Genomic DNA, 15866 nt, shown 5'->3' on the forward strand with positions numbered 1-15866 from the left:
GTCCCACTGGTCAATCCACGATCGCACACACACACCTTGCTGACGAAGTTCATTAACATTTCTCTGGACATGTTAAAACCAGGTGATGCGAAACTGTATGTTGCCATTTCGCCATCTCGCTGTACGTCGCCTCTGCCGTCGCCTTTGCCGTCTCCTCTGCCGTCGCCTCGTTGCGTGTTCTGGAAACTTCTGGTAGGTAGCTGTTCAAAGTTCTCGGAACTGTTGTTGTTGGCGTCGTTGTTTCGTCGCCCGCCACTGTCGCCAACTCCAACGCCTAGCTGTCCTGCCTTACGGAACCATGCCGAATTCGAGCATTTTCGTCTCTTCATTCCCGCCGTCTTCGTTGCTCTGGATGCTGCCGACATTGGCGCCGATCTGACGATTCAAATTTGCCTGAATTTTTCTCGCATTGGCAATTTCCTCGCGCAAGTCTCCAAGAGTTTCTTTGGCGATCTCCAGGTCACCGTCGCTTTGCACGTCCGTGATACCTAGCGGTTTCTTCTCCACACACTCTTCCGGAGCACTGCCTCGAATTTAAATCGGGACCTTGGCTAGCCTTGCGAACAGCTCCACTTGTGTGCCCTTCGTGGGCAAATTCAACAGCTCCAACCACCTCTTCAATTGGACAACCGTTATATCTGCTATGTTTAAGTCCATTTTTTATTTTAGTTTGATGAGAAAAATTTCGCGTTCGTATCCCACTTCTGAAGTTTGTGGCCGCCTTTTAGTTTTAAACACTTCTTATTGTTTTCTCCTCTTATTAATATTTTCTTTATTATTTAAGTTAGAACTTGTTATACTTGGTTTTATCTTTTCTTCATTCTTGTCTTTACACTTCTTGTCTTTACACGTCTACTCTCGTTCCGATCTTCTCACCAAGTGATCTGCCGCTCTCTGCAACCACTCAAACAACCTCCATTTTCAGCCAGTCGCTCTCTCATGCTCTCTCTTGAGAGAGCGTAACATCTCAATTAGAGTGGCCAGAGCATACTTATCTTAACTGGCCTGCTACAACTCGGCCGTCCTGACTTTGAGTTAGCCCTCTATCTCTGCTTAGTATTATAACTTAACTATAATTTACAATTTGTTTCTTTCATTTACAATTCAATTCTTAGTTTACTATCTTAATTATAATTTTAACCAATGTCTAATATTATTTGCACTCCAAACACCTTGATATGGATTGCGAGACAACTGAATCCCATCGATATCTTTAAGCAAATATCTGTCATTTTTTAACACTTTCAATTACATAAGGACCTTTATTTTTTGGAATAAGTTTTCTCGAAGCTCCTACAGTGCTATCAAAATTCTTTACCATAACATAATCTCCTTCTTTATATTCTGTAGCAATTTTCTTTTTTGCATTATAATATTTTTCATTCTTTATTTGAGATTTTCTTTGTTCCTCTTCTGCTTCTTTTCTAACATCTTCTAAAGTTTCTTCCTCATCTTCGTCTTCTAATCTTTCTTTTAGATTATCCAACCTTCTCCTCTCTGTGTTATCCCAAATAATGTTTCACTAGGACACTGCTTGGTACTATTATGAATCATATTATTCATTGCATACTCTATTTTTTCCATAACTCTATCCCAATGTAATCCATTTTCCGGTTCTGTCAATTTTGCTATCATAGGTCCTAGACTTCTATTGATTCGTTCAACTTGGCCATTAGCCTGCGGCGAGCCCGTCGCTATTTTTATATGCTTCACGTTACTTTTTCCCATAAACTCTGCAAAATCAGAAGATGTAAAACAACTGCCTCGATCAGATACTATGCATCTAGGTATACTATAAGCTCGAAAATAATCTGTTAATGCACTTATCACTTCTTTTGTATTCGTCGTTTTTGTTGTGTACAAACTTTGTAAAAGCATCTACGACCACAAATATATGTTTTTTCGATCTGCTACTATCTACCGGCCCATAATGATCTATATAAATGATCTCAAAAGGTTTGTTGCCTTTTGGTATGCTATGTAAATGTCCATCTCCTCTACTTACTTTCGGAGTATACGCTATGCACTTTAAACAATTTTGAATGTGTTCTACGACTTTATCTTTCATGCGTGGAAACCAATAACTCTTCCCAATAACTTCTAACATTTTATCCCTCCCAATATGACCCATTTCATCATGATACTTGTATAGCACATGTTCCTCCATTCGATTCGGTACGTAAAATAATAATCTGTTGCCGTTGCTTTTCCTATAGATCACGCCATTTCTCATTTCATATAACTTATCTCGCTACTTTCTAACATTTTCCTAATTTCCTGAACTTTTACATCTTTTCATTGACAAATTACTAAATTTGTTTTGAATGTATTTGCCTCCACTATCATAATATTGTTGCATCTACTCAATGCATCTTCGTGTTGCATTTGTCTACCTGCTCTGTGCTTTAATTCATAATCGAATTCCTGCATCTCTAGAGCCCACCTTGCTATTCTTGGGTTCAACTCAATCTTATTGAGGGTTAAAGTTAGAGAGTTACAGTCTGTTACAATTTTAAATCGTTTGCCTAGCAAATATATTCTAAATCTTCTTAACGCGTAAATTATAGCTAAAGTCTCCAATTCAAAACTGTGATACTTCGCTTCCGTTGCAGTTGATCTGTTTGAAAAATAAAAAATAGGATGTAGCTTGCTGTCATCTTTTTTCTGCAAAAGCACAGCCCCAAATCCTAAAGAACTTGCATCGCAGTGAAGTTCGACATCATCTCTGTAATCGTATAAAGCTAACACTGGCGCTTCCATCAACTTGGCCTTTAAAAGCGAAAAACAATTCAACTCTTCTTCTTCAAACCTAAAAAGCCTATCATTTCTCAATAAATCATATAATGGTTTCGCTAATATAGAAAAATCCTTAATGAATCGTCGAAAATACGAACAAAGACCCAAAAAGCTTTGAACTGCTTGCACCTTGCCTGGGATCGGAAAGTTTTGTATAGCTTCTAACCCCTTGCTATCAGCCTTAATCCCATCTTTTGAAATTAGAAAACCTAAATATTTGACCTTGTCTTCTAAAAATTTGCATTTATCCATTCTCAATTCTAACTTTTTTTCTATTAACCTTCTAAATACTTTTTTACAACATCTAAATGTTCTTCTAAACTTTAGTTTGCAACTAAAATATCGTCCATGTATATGATTATCTTCTTTTCTCTTATCATGTCCGAAAATATGTCATTGACGAATCTCTGGAATACCTATGGGGCTGTTTTAAGACCCATGGGCATCCGTAGAAACTCAAACTGCCCCAACGGGGTGGTAAACGACGTATATTTCACTGACTCTTCGTTAACAAATACATGAAAGTAGCAATTCTTAAGATCCAATTTTGTAAATACCGATTTTCCCACTAAGCTATCTAAAAGGTCATCAATTAATGGTATCGGTCCTTAGCCATGATTCTGTTCAATTTTCTAAAATCTATGCAAAGTCTAAGTTCACCCGACTTCTTCACTAATACGATAGGAGAAGCATACTCCGATTTACTAGGTTGAATAATCCCATCTCTAATGTATTCGTCTAACATTTTTGACAATGCTTCCTTCTCACTATATGACAGTCTTCTTGGTGCGCAGCTAAATGGTTTTGAGTTTTCTAACACTATTTTCATTTCACATTTTATTTTCGGAACTTCCGGTCGCTTGACTTGAACATAATGCGTCTCTAATAACTTGAAGAACGTTTCACAATCCTTATAGTTAACTTACCAATATTATATAGTTTTTCTTCCTCACAGTTTTCTGAAATGTTTATATTCATTATTTTTTTTATCAAAATTTTCGTCCAACACACCTCGTTGTTCCTCACCTAACCCTTTTGTACCTAAAGTTTGTTCCCGTATAACGTCTGTACCTAAATTATTTTCTTCTAAACACTCACCTAAGCTTGTACCTAAACCATTTTCTCCTAAATCTGTACCTAAAATGTTCTCACCTAAACTTGTACCTAAATTGTTTTCTCCTACATTCGTACCTAAAATGTTCTCACCTAAACTTGTACCAAAATTATTTTCTCCTAAAATTGTACCTAAATCTTTTTGATCTAAATCTGTACTGAAACTACCTTTATCTAAATTTTTATCCATTAAAATTTCACTTTCTAAACTTTCACAATCTAATTCTTTATCCAATTCATAAGGGCCCTTAGTATGGTCATTCACTAAACTAATGTTCGTATTACGACCGATTTGGGTTTAAAATTCCTCGATTGTAATCATTTTTAATGTTTCTAAATTAATTTCCAAATTACAAGCTTTCATAAAATCTCTCCCCAGCACAATATTACAGAGCATAGATTCGCTAGCCACAACAATTAATTTAAACCAAATCTTTATTTCATTTTTTAATACAAAGCATAATATTTTTCCATAGCTTTTCAATAAGCTTTTGTTTAATCCGAAATAACTTTCTCTTAGAGGTTCTAACTTAATGTTTTTTCGGTATACAAGAACGTTTTATGAGCGGGCTTTCCGAATTTGGCACTTTGTAATAATAGGCTGGTTAGTATTTTCCACACAAAAAATTTAAATACTCTTACATAGTTATTTTCCACCTTCTTCTTATTCTGGGGACATACAGCAATACGGTGATCCTCTGCGCCACAGCCATAACACAAATTAGGCTCTCGCTTTGGCTTGGTGCACTCCCACTTGCCGTTGCAATTGAAGCATCGAGTTTCGTTGTTCGTCGAAACCGCCTTTGCTGCCGACGCCTTCGCCTTAATTGACGCCCTTGCTGGCAGCTTGATGTCTCGGGGCATCAAAACATTGCATTTTAGCCTGCATTCGAAGACTTGGTAATGGAATGCCCTCTACGAGCCCATCCACCAGCTCATCTTCTTCCATCGCCACATCCCGAGCCAATCTGCACTTCTCCTCAAAGTACATCGCAAATTGTTCATCCGGCGACCAGACGCGTGCCTCAAACTTGCGCCTTAATGCCGCTTTTGATTCAATGCCCCCAAAAGCTAGCTTTAGTTCTTCGATTCGCCAACCGTCCGGCCTCAGCATACAGCCATTGTAAGGAATCTTCCTTAAGTTTGCTGATCAACAAAATTCGCCGCTGCATGTCCCACTGGTCAATCCACGATCGCACACACACACCTTGCTGCCGAAGTCCATTAACATTTCTCTGGACATGTTAAAACCCGGTGATGCGAAACTGTATGTTGCCATTTCGCCATCTCGCTGTACGTCGCCTCTGCCGTCGCCTTTGCCGTCTCCTCTGCCGTCGCCTCGTTGCGTGTTCTGGAAACTTTTGGTAGGTAGCTGTTCAAAGTTCTCGGAACTGTTGTTGTTGGCGTCGTTGTTTCGTCGCCCGCCACTGTCGCCAACTCCAACGCCTAGCTGTCCTGCCTTACGGAACCATGCCGAATTCGAGCATTTTCGTCTCTTCATTCCCGCCGCCTTCGTTGCTCTGGCTGCTGCCGACATTGGCGCCGATCTGACGATTCAAATTTGCCTGAATTTTTCTCGCCTTGGCAATTTCCTCGCGCAAGTCTCCAAGAGTTTCTTTGGCGATCTCCAGGTCACCGTCGCTTTCCACGTCCGTGTCACCTAGCGGTTCCATCTCCACACACTCTTCCGGAGCACTGCCTCGAATTTCAATCGGGACCTTGGCTAGCCTTGCGAACAGCTCCACTTGTGTGCCCTTCGTGGGAAAATTCAACAGCTCCAACCACCTCTTCAATTGGACAACCGTTATATCTGCTATGTTTAAGTCCATTTTTTATTTTAGTTTGATGAGAAAAATTTCGCGTTCGTATCCCACTTCTGAAGTTTGTGGCCGCCTTTTAGTTTTAAACACTTCTTATTGTTTTCTCCTCTTATTAATATTTTCTTTATTATTTAAGTTAGAACTTTTTATACTTGGTTTTATCTTTTCTTCATTCTTGTCTTTACACTTCTTGTCTTTACACGTCTACTCTCGTTCCGATCTTCTCACCAAGTGATCTGCCGCTCTCTGCAACCACTCAAACAACCTCCATTTTCAGCCAGTCGCTCTCTCATGCTCTCTCTTGAGAGAGCGTAACATCTCAATTAGAGTGGCCAGAGCATACTTATCTTAACTGGCCTGCTACAACTCGGCCGTCCTGACTTTGAGTTAGCCCTCTATCTCTGCTTAGTATTATAACTTAACTATAATTTACAATTTGTTTCTTTCATTTACAATTCAATTCTTAGTTTACTATCTTAATTATAATTTTAACCAATGTCTAATATTATTTGCATTCCAAACACCTTGATATGGATTGCGAGACAACTGAAACCCATCGATATCTTTAAGCAAATATCTGTCATTTTTTAACACTTTCAATTACATAAGGACCTTTATTTTTTGGAATGAGTTTTCTCGAAGCTCCTACAGTGCTATCAAAATTCTTTACCATAACATAATCTCCTTCTTTATATTCTGTAGCAATTTTCTTTTTTGCATTATAATATTTTTCATTCTTTATTTGAGATTTTCTTTGTTCCTCTTCTGCTTCTTTTCTAACATCTTCTAAAGTTTCTTCCTCATCTTCGTCTTCTAATCTTTCTTTTAGATTATCCAACCTTCTCCTCTCTGTGTTATCCCAAATAATGTTTCACTAGGACACTGCTTGGTACTATTATGAATCATATTATTCATTGCATACTCTATTTTTTCCATAACTCTATCCCAATGTAATCCATTTTCCGGTTCTGTCAATTTTGCTATCATAGGTCCTAGACTTCTATTGATTCGTTCAACTTGGCCATTAGCCTGCGGCGAGCCCGTCGCTATTTTTATATGCTTCACGTTACTTTTTCCCATAAACTCTGCAAAATCAGAAGATGTAAAACAACTGCCTCGATCAGATACTATGCATCTAGGTATACTATAAGCTCGAAAATAATCTGTTAATGCACTTATCACTTCTTTTGTATTCGTCGTTTTTTTTGTGCACAAACTTTGTAAAAGCATCTACGACCACAAATATATGTTTTTTCGATCTGCTACTATCTACCGGCCCATAATGATCTATATGAATGATCTCAAAAGGTTTGTTGCCTTTTGGTATGCTATGTAAATGTCCATCTCCTCTACCTACTTTCGGAGTATACGCTATGCACTTTAAACAATTTTGAATGTGTTCTACGACTTTATCTTTCATGCGTGGAAACCAATAACTCTTCCCAATAACTTCTAACATTTTATCCCTCCCAATATGACCCATTTCATCATGATACTTGTATAGCACATGTTCCTCCATTCGATTCGGTACGTAAAATAATAATCTGTTGCCGTTGCTTTTCCTATAGATCACGCCATTTCTCATTTCATATAACTTATCTCGCTACTTTCTAACATTTTCCTAATTTCCTGAACTTTTACATCTTTTCATTGACAAATTACTAAATTTGTTTTGAATGTATTTGCCTCCACTATCATAATATTGTTGCATCTACTCAATGCATCTTCGTGTTGCATTTGTCTACCTGCTCTGTGCTTTAATTCATAATCGAATTCCTGCATCTCTAGAGCCCACCTTGCTATTCTTGGGTTCAACTCAATCTTATTGAGGGTTAAAGTCTGTTACAATTTTAAATCGTTTGCCTAGCAAATATATTCTAAATCTTTTTAACGCGTAAATTATAGCTAAAGTCTCCAATTCAAAACTGTGATACTTCGCTTCCGTTGCAGTTGATCTGTTTGAAAAATAAAAAATAGGATGTAGCTTGCTGTCATCTTTTTTCTGCAAAAGCACAGCCCCAAATCCTAAAGAACTTGCATCGCAGTGAAGTTCGACATCATCTCTGTAATCGTATAAAGCTAACACTGGCGCTTCCATCAACTTGGCCTTTAAAAGCGAAAAACAATTCAACTCTTCTTCTTCAAACCTAAAAAGCCTATCCTTTCTCAATAAATCATATAATGGTTTCGCTAATATAGAAAAATCCTTAATGAATCGTCGAAAATACGAACAAAGACCCAAAAAGCTTTGAACTGCTTGCACCTTGCCTGGGATCGGAAAGTTTTGTATAGCTTCTAACCCCTTGCTATCAGCCTTAATCCCATCTTTTGAAATTAGAAAACCTTAATATTTGACCTTGTCTTGTAAAAATTTGCATTTATCCATTCTCAATTCTAACTTGTTTTCTACTAACCTTCTAAATACTTTTTTACAACATCTAAATGTTCTTCTAAACTTTAGTTTGCAACTAAAATATCGTCCATGTATATGATTATCTTCTTTTCTCTTATCATGTCCGAAAATATGTCATTGACGAATCTCTGGAATACCTATGGGGCTGTTTTAAGACCCATAGCAATCGGTAGAAACCCAAACTGCCCCAACGGGGTGGTAAACGACGTATATTTCACTGACTCTTCGTTAACAAATACATGAAAGTAGCCATTCTTAAGATCCAATTTTGTAAATACCGATTTTCCCACTAAGCTATCTAAAAGGTCATCAATTAATGGTATCGGTCCTTAGTCATGATTTTGTTCAATTTTCTAAAATCTATGCAAAGTCTAAGTTCACCCGACTTCTTCTTCACTAATACGATAGGAGAAGCATACTCCGATTTACTAGGTTGAATAATCCCATCTCTAATGTATTCGTCTAACATTTTTGACAATGCTTCCTTCTCACTATATGTCAGTCTTCTTGGTGCGCAGCTAAATGGTTTTGAGTTTTCTAACACTATTTTCATTTCACATTTTATTTTCGGAACTTCCGGTCGCTTGACTTGAACATAATGCGTCTCTAATAACTTGAAAAACGTTTCACAATCCTTATAGTTTACTTGCTCACCAATATTATAAAGTTTTTCTTCCTCCCAGTTTTCTGAAATGTTTATATTCATTATTTTTTTTATCAAAATTTTCGTCCAACACACCTCATTGTTCCTCACCTAACCCTTTTGTACCTAAAGTTTGTTCCCGTATAACGTCTGTACCTAAATTATTTTCTTCTAAACACTCACCTAAGCTTGTACCTAAACCATTTTCTCCTAAATCTGTACCTAAAATGTTCTCACCTAAACTTGTACCTAAATTGTTTTCTCCTACATTCGTACCTAAAATGTTCTCACCTAAACTTGTACCAAAATTATTTTCTCCTAAAATTGTACCTAAATCTTTTTGATCTAAATCTGTACTGAAACTACCTTTATCTAAATTTTTATCCATTAAAATTTCACTTTCTAAACTTTCACAATCTAATTCTTTATCCAATTCATAAGGGCCCTTAGTATTGTCATTCACTAAACTAATGTTCGTATTACGACCGATTTGGGTTTTAAATTCCTCGATTGTAATCATTTTTAATGTTTCTAAATTAATTTCCAAATTACAAGCTTTCATAAAATCTCTCCCCAGCACAATATTACAGAGCATAGATTCGCTAGCCACAACAATTAATTTAAACCAAATCTTTATTTCATTTTTTAATACAAAGCATAATATTTTTCCATAGCTTTTCAATAAGCTTTTGTTTAATCCGAAATAACTTTCTCTTAGAGGTTCTAACTTAATGTTTTTCGGTATACAAGAACGTTTTATTAGCGGACTTCCTGAATCTTTTTGGCACTTTGTAATAATAGGCTGGTTAGTATTTTCCACACAAAAAATTTAAATACCCTTACATAGTTATTTTCCACCTTCTTCTTATTTTGGGGACATACAGCAATACGGTGATCCTCTGCGCCACAGCCATAACACGAATTAGGCTCTCGCTTTGGCTTGGTGCACTCCCACTTCCAGTGCCCCTTGCCGTTGGAATTGAAGCATCGAGTTTCGTTGTTCGTCGAAACCGCCTTTGCTGCCGACGCCTTCGCCTTAATTGACGCCCTTGCTGGCAGCTTGATGTCTCGGGGCATAAAAACATTGCATTTTAGCCTGCATTCGAAGACTTGGTAATGGAATGCCCTCTACGAGCCCATCCACCAGCTCATCTTCTTCCATCGCCACATCCCGAGCCAATCTGCACTTCTCCTCAAAGTACATCGCAAATTGTTCATCCGGCGACCAGACGCGTGCCTCAAACTTGCGCCTTAATGCCGCTTTTGATTCAATGCCCCCAAAAGCTAGCTTTAGTTCTTCGATTCGCCAACCGTCCGGCCTCAGCATACAGCCATTGTAAGGAATCTCCCTTAAGTTTGCTGATCAACAAAATTCGCCGCTGCATGTCCCACTGGTCAATCCACGATCGCACACACACACCTTGCTGCCGAAGTCCATTAACATTTCTCTGGACATGTTAAAACCCGGTGATGCGAAACTGTATGTTGCCATTTCGCCATCTCGCTGTACGTCGCCTCTGCCGTCGCCTTTGCCGTCTCCTCTGCCGTCGCCTCGTTGCGTGTTCTGGAAACTTCTGGTAGGTAGCTGTTCAAAGTTCTCGGAACTGTTGTTGTTGGCGTCGTTGTTTCGTCGCCCGCCACTGTCGCCAACTCCAACGCCTACCTGTCTTGCCTTACGGAACCATGCCGAATTCGAGCATTTTCGTCTCTTCATTCCCGCCGCCTTCGTTGCTCTGGCTGCTGCCGACATTGGCGCCGATCTGACGATTCAAATTTGCCTGAATTTTTCTCGCCTTGGCAATTTCCTCGCGCAAGTCTCCAAGAGTTTCTTTGGCGATCTCCAGGTCACCGTCGCTTTCCACGTCCGTGTCACCTAGCGGTTCCATCTCCACACACTCTTCCGGAGCACTGCCTCGAATTTCAATCGGGACCTTGGCTAGCCTTGCGAACAGCTCCACTTGTGTGCCCTTCGTGGGAAAATTCAACAGCTCCAACCACCTCTTCAATTGGACAACCGTTATATCTGCTATGTTTAAGTCCATTTTTTATTTTAGTTTGATGAGAAAAATTTCGCGTTCGTATCCCACTTCTGAATTTTGTGGCAGCCTTTTAGTTTTAAACACTTCTTATTGTTTTCTCCTCTTATTAATATTTTCTTTATTATTTAAGTTAGAACTTTTTATACTTGGTTTTATCATTTCTTCATTCTTGTCTTTACACTTCTTGTCTTTACACGTCTACTCTCGTTCCGATCTTCTCACCAAGTGATCTGCCGCTCTCTGCAACCACTCAAACAACCTCCATTTTCAGCCAGTCGCTCTCTCATGCTCTCTCTTGAGAGAGCGTAACATCTCAATTAGAGTGGCCAGAGCATACTTATCTTAACTGGCCTGCTACAACTCGGCCGTCCTGACTTTGAGTTAGCCCTCTATCTCTGCTTAGTATTATAACTTAACTATAATTTACAATTTGTTTCTTTCATTTACAATTCAATTCTTAGTTTACTATCTTAATTATAATTTTAACCAATGTCTAATATTATTTGCACTCCAAACACCTTGATATGGATTGCGAGACAACTGAAACCCATCGATATCTTTAAGCAAATATCTGTCATTTTTTAACACTTTCAATTACATAAGGACCTTTATTTTTTGGAATGAGTTTTCTCGAAGCTCCTACAGTGCTATCAAAATTCTTTACCATAACATAATCTCCTTCTTTATATTCTGTAGCAATTTTCTTTTTTGCATTATAATATTTTTCATTCTTTATTTGAGATTTTCTTTGTTCCTCTTCTGCTTCTTTTCTAACATCTTCTAAAGTTTCTTCCTCATCTTCGTCTTCTAATCTTTCTTTTAGATTATCCAACCTTCTCCTCTCTGTGTTATCCCAAATAATGTTTCACCAGGACACTGCTTGGTACTATTATGAATCATATTATTCATTGCATACTCTATTTTTTCCATAACTCTATCCCAATGTAATCCATTTTCCGGTCTGTCAATTTTGCTATCATAGGTCCTAGACTTCTATTGATTCGTTCAACTTGGCCATTAGCCTGCGGCGAGCCCGTCGCTATTTTTATATGCTTCACGTTACTTTTTCCCATAAACTCTGCAAAATCAGAAGATGTAAAACAACTGCCTCGATCAGATACTATGCATCTAGGTATACTATAAGCTCGAAAATAATCTGTTAATGCACTTATCACTTCTTTTGTATTCGTCGTTTTTGTTGTGTACAAACTTTGTAAAAGCATCTACGACCACAAATATATGTTTTTTCGATCTGCTACTATCTACCGGCCCATAATGATCTATATGAATGATCTCAAAAGGTTTGTTGCCTTTTGGTATGCTATGTAAATTTCCATCTCCTCTACCTACTTTCGGAGTATACGCTATGCACTTTAAACAATTTTGAATGTGTTCTACGACTTTATCTTTCATGCGTGGAAACCAATAACTCTTCCCAATAACTTCTAACATTTTATCCCTCCCAATATGACCCATTTCATCATGATACTTGTATAGCACATGTTCCTCCATTCGATTCGGTACGTAAAATAATAATCTGTTGCCGTTGCTTTTCCTATAGATCACGCCATTTCTCATTTCATATAACTTATCTCGCTACTTTCTAACATTTTCCTAATTTCCTGAACTTTTACATCTTTTCATTGACAAATTACTAAATTTGTTTTGAATGTATTTGCCTCCACTATCATAATATTGTTGCATCTACTCAATGCATCTTCGTGTTGCATTTGTCTACCTGCTCTGTGCTTTAATTCATAATCGAATTCCTGCATCTCTAGAGCCCACCTTGCTATTCTTGGGTTCAACTCAATCTTATTGAGGGTTAAAGTTAGAGAGTTACAGTCTGTTACAATTTTAAATCGTTTGCCTATCAAATATATTCTAAATCTTTTTAACGCGTAAATTATAGCTAAAGTCTCCAATTCAAAACTGTGATACTTCGCTTCCGTTGCAGTTGATCTGTTTGAAAAATAAAAAATAGGATGTAGCTTGCTGTCATCTTTTTTCTGCAAAAGCACAGCCCCAAATCCTAAAGAACTTGCATCGCAGTGAAGTTCGACAAAATCTCTGTAATCGTATAAAGCTAACAATGGCGCTTCCATCAACTTGGCCTTTAAAAGCGAAAAACAATTCAACTCTTCTTCTTCAAACCTAAAAAGCCTATCCTTTCTCAATAAATCATATAATGGTTTCGCTAATATAGAAAAATCCTTAATGAATCGTCGAAAATACGAACAAAGACCCAAAAAGCTTTGAACTGCTTGCACCTTGCCTGGGATCGGAAAGTTTTGTATAGCTTCTAACCCCTTGCTATCAGCCTTAATCCCATCTTTTGAAATTAGAAAACCTTAATATTTGACCTTGTCTTGTAAAAATTTGCATTTATCCATTCTCAATTCTAACTTGTTTTCTACTAACCTTCTAAATACTTTTTTACAACATCTAAATGTTCTTCTAAACTTTAGTTTGCAACTAAAATATCGTCCATGTATATGATTATCTTCTTTTCTCTTATCATGTCCGAAAATATGTCATTGACGAATCTCTGGAATACCTATGGGACTGTTTTAAGACCCATGGGCATCCGTAGAAACTCAAACTGCCCCAACGGGGTGGTAAACGACGTATATTTCACTGACTCTTCGTTAACAAATACATGAAAGTAGCCATTCTTAAGATCCAATTTTGTAAATACCGATTTTCCCACTAAGCTATCTAAAAGGTCATCAATTAATGGTATCGATCCTTAGTCATGATTTTGTTCAATTTTCTAAAATCTATGCAAAGTCTAAGTTAACCCGACTTCTTCTTCACTAATACGATAGGAGAAGCATACTCCGATTTACTAGGTTGAATAATCCCATCTCTAATGTATTCGTCTAACATTTTTGACAATGCTTCCTTCTCACTATATGACAGTCTTCTTGGTGCGCAGCTAAATGGTTTTGAGTTTTCTAACACTATTTTCATTTCACATTTTATTTTCGGAACTTCCGATCGCTTGACTTGAACATAATGCGTCTCTAATAACTTGAAAAACGTTTCACAATCCTTATAGTTTACTTGCTCACCAATATTATAAAGTTTTTCTTCCTCACAGTTTTCTAAAATGTTTATATTCATCATTTTTTTATCAAAATTTTCGTCCAACACACCTCATTGTTCCTCACCTAACCCTTTTGTACCTAAAGTTTGTTCCCGTATTACAGACGTTATACTAAATTATTTTCTTCTAAACACTCACCTAAGCTTGTACCTAAACCATTTTCTCCTAAATCTGTACCTAAAATGTTCTCACCTAAACTTGTACCTAAATTGTTTTCTCCTACATTCGTACCTAAAATGTTCTCACCTAAACTTGTACCAAAATTATTTTCTCCTAAAATTGTACCTAAATCTTTTTGATCTAAATCTGTACTGAAACTACCTTTATCTAAATTTTTATCCATTAAAATTTCACTTTCTAAACTTTCACAATCTAATTCTTTATCCAATTCATAAGGGCCCTTAGTATTGTCATTCACTAAACTAATGTTCGTATTACGACCGATTTGGGTTTTAAATTCCTCGATTGTAATCATTTTTAATGTTTCTAAATTAATTTCCAAATTACAAGCTTTCATAAAATCTCTCCCCAGCACAATATTACAGAGCATAGATTCGCTAGCCACAACAATTAATTTAAACCAAATCTTTATTTCATTTTTTAATACAAAGCATAATATTTTTCCATAGCTTTTCAATAAGCTTTTGTTTAATCCGAAATAACTTTCTCTTAGAGGTTCTAACTTAATGTTTTTCGGTATACAAGAACGTTTTATTAGCGGACTTCCTGAATCTTTTTGGCACTTTGTAATAATAGGCTGGTTAGTATTTTCCACACAAAAAATTTAAATACCCTTACATAGTTATTTTCCACCTTCTTCTTATTCTGGGGACATACAGCAATACGGTGATCCTCTGCGCCACAGCCATAACACGAATTAGGCTCTCGCTTTGGCTTGGTGCACTCCCACTTCCAGTGCCCCTTGCCGTTGGAATTGAAGCATCGAGTTTCGTTGTTCGTCGAAACCGCCTTTGCTGCCGACGCCTTCGCCTTAATTGACGCCCTTGCTGGCAGCTTGATGTCTCGGGGCATCAAAACATTGCATTTTAGCCTGCATTCGAAGACTTGGTAATGGAATGCCCTCTACGAGCCCATCCACCAGCTCATCTTCTTCCATCGCCACATCCCGAGCCAATCTGCACTTCTCCTCAAAGTACATCGCAAATTGTTCATCCGGCGACCAGACGCGTGCCTCAAACTTGCGCCTTAATGCCGCTTTTGATTCAATGCCCCCAAAAGCTAGCTTTAGTTCTTCGATTCGCCAACCGTCCGGCCTCAGCATACAGCCATTGTAAGGAATCTCCCTTAAGTTTGCTGATCAACAAAATTCGCCGCTGCATGTCCCACTGGTCAATCCACGATCGCACACACACACCTTGCTGCCGAAGTCCATTAACATTTCTCTGGACATGTTAAAACCCGGTGATGCGAAACTGTATGTTGCCATTTCGCCATCTCGCTGTACGTCGCCTCTGCCGTCGCCTTTGCCGTCTCCTCTGCCGTCGCCTCGTTGCGTGTTCTGGAAACTTTTGGTAGGTAGCTGTTCAAAGTTCTCGGAACTGTTGTTGTTGGCGTCGTTGTTTCGTCGCCCGCCACTGTCGCCAACTCCAACGCCTAGCTGTCCTGCCTTACGGAACCATGCCGAATTCGAGCATTTTCGTCTCTTCATTCCCGCCGTCTTCGTTGCTCTGGCTGCTGCCGACATTGGCGCCGATCTGACGATTCAAATTTGCCTGAATTTTTCTCGCCTTGGCAATGTCCTCGCGCAAGTCTCCAAGAGTTTTTTATTTGGCGATCTCCAGGTCACCGTCGCTTTCCACGTCCGTGTCACCTAGCGGTTCCATCTCCACACACTCTTCCGGAGCACTGCCTCGAATTTCAATCGGGACCTTGGCTAGCCTTGCGAACAGCTCCATTTGTGTGCCCTTCGTGG

The 15866-nt window shown here is 38.3% G+C and overlaps 3 pseudogenes; all 3 read right to left on the reverse strand.

The window, feature by feature from the left end:
- Nucleotides 1-4424: 4424 nt before the first annotated feature.
- On the reverse strand, nucleotides 4425-5081 carry LOC147645147 (uncharacterized; annotated as a pseudogene).
- Nucleotides 5082-5369: 288 nt separating this feature from the next.
- LOC147645148 (uncharacterized) lies at nucleotides 5370-10295 on the reverse strand (annotated as a pseudogene).
- A 3826-nt stretch (nucleotides 10296-14121) lies between these two features.
- LOC147645149 (uncharacterized) lies at nucleotides 14122-15458 on the reverse strand (annotated as a pseudogene).
- Between the last annotated feature and the right edge of the window lie 408 nt (nucleotides 15459-15866).

Source organism: Drosophila serrata, unplaced genomic scaffold (genome assembly GCF_035046125.1).
Source record: "Drosophila serrata isolate PLE 108 unplaced genomic scaffold, ASM3504612v1 contig_7, whole genome shotgun sequence".
NCBI lineage: Eukaryota > Metazoa > Arthropoda > Insecta > Diptera > Drosophilidae > Drosophila > Drosophila serrata.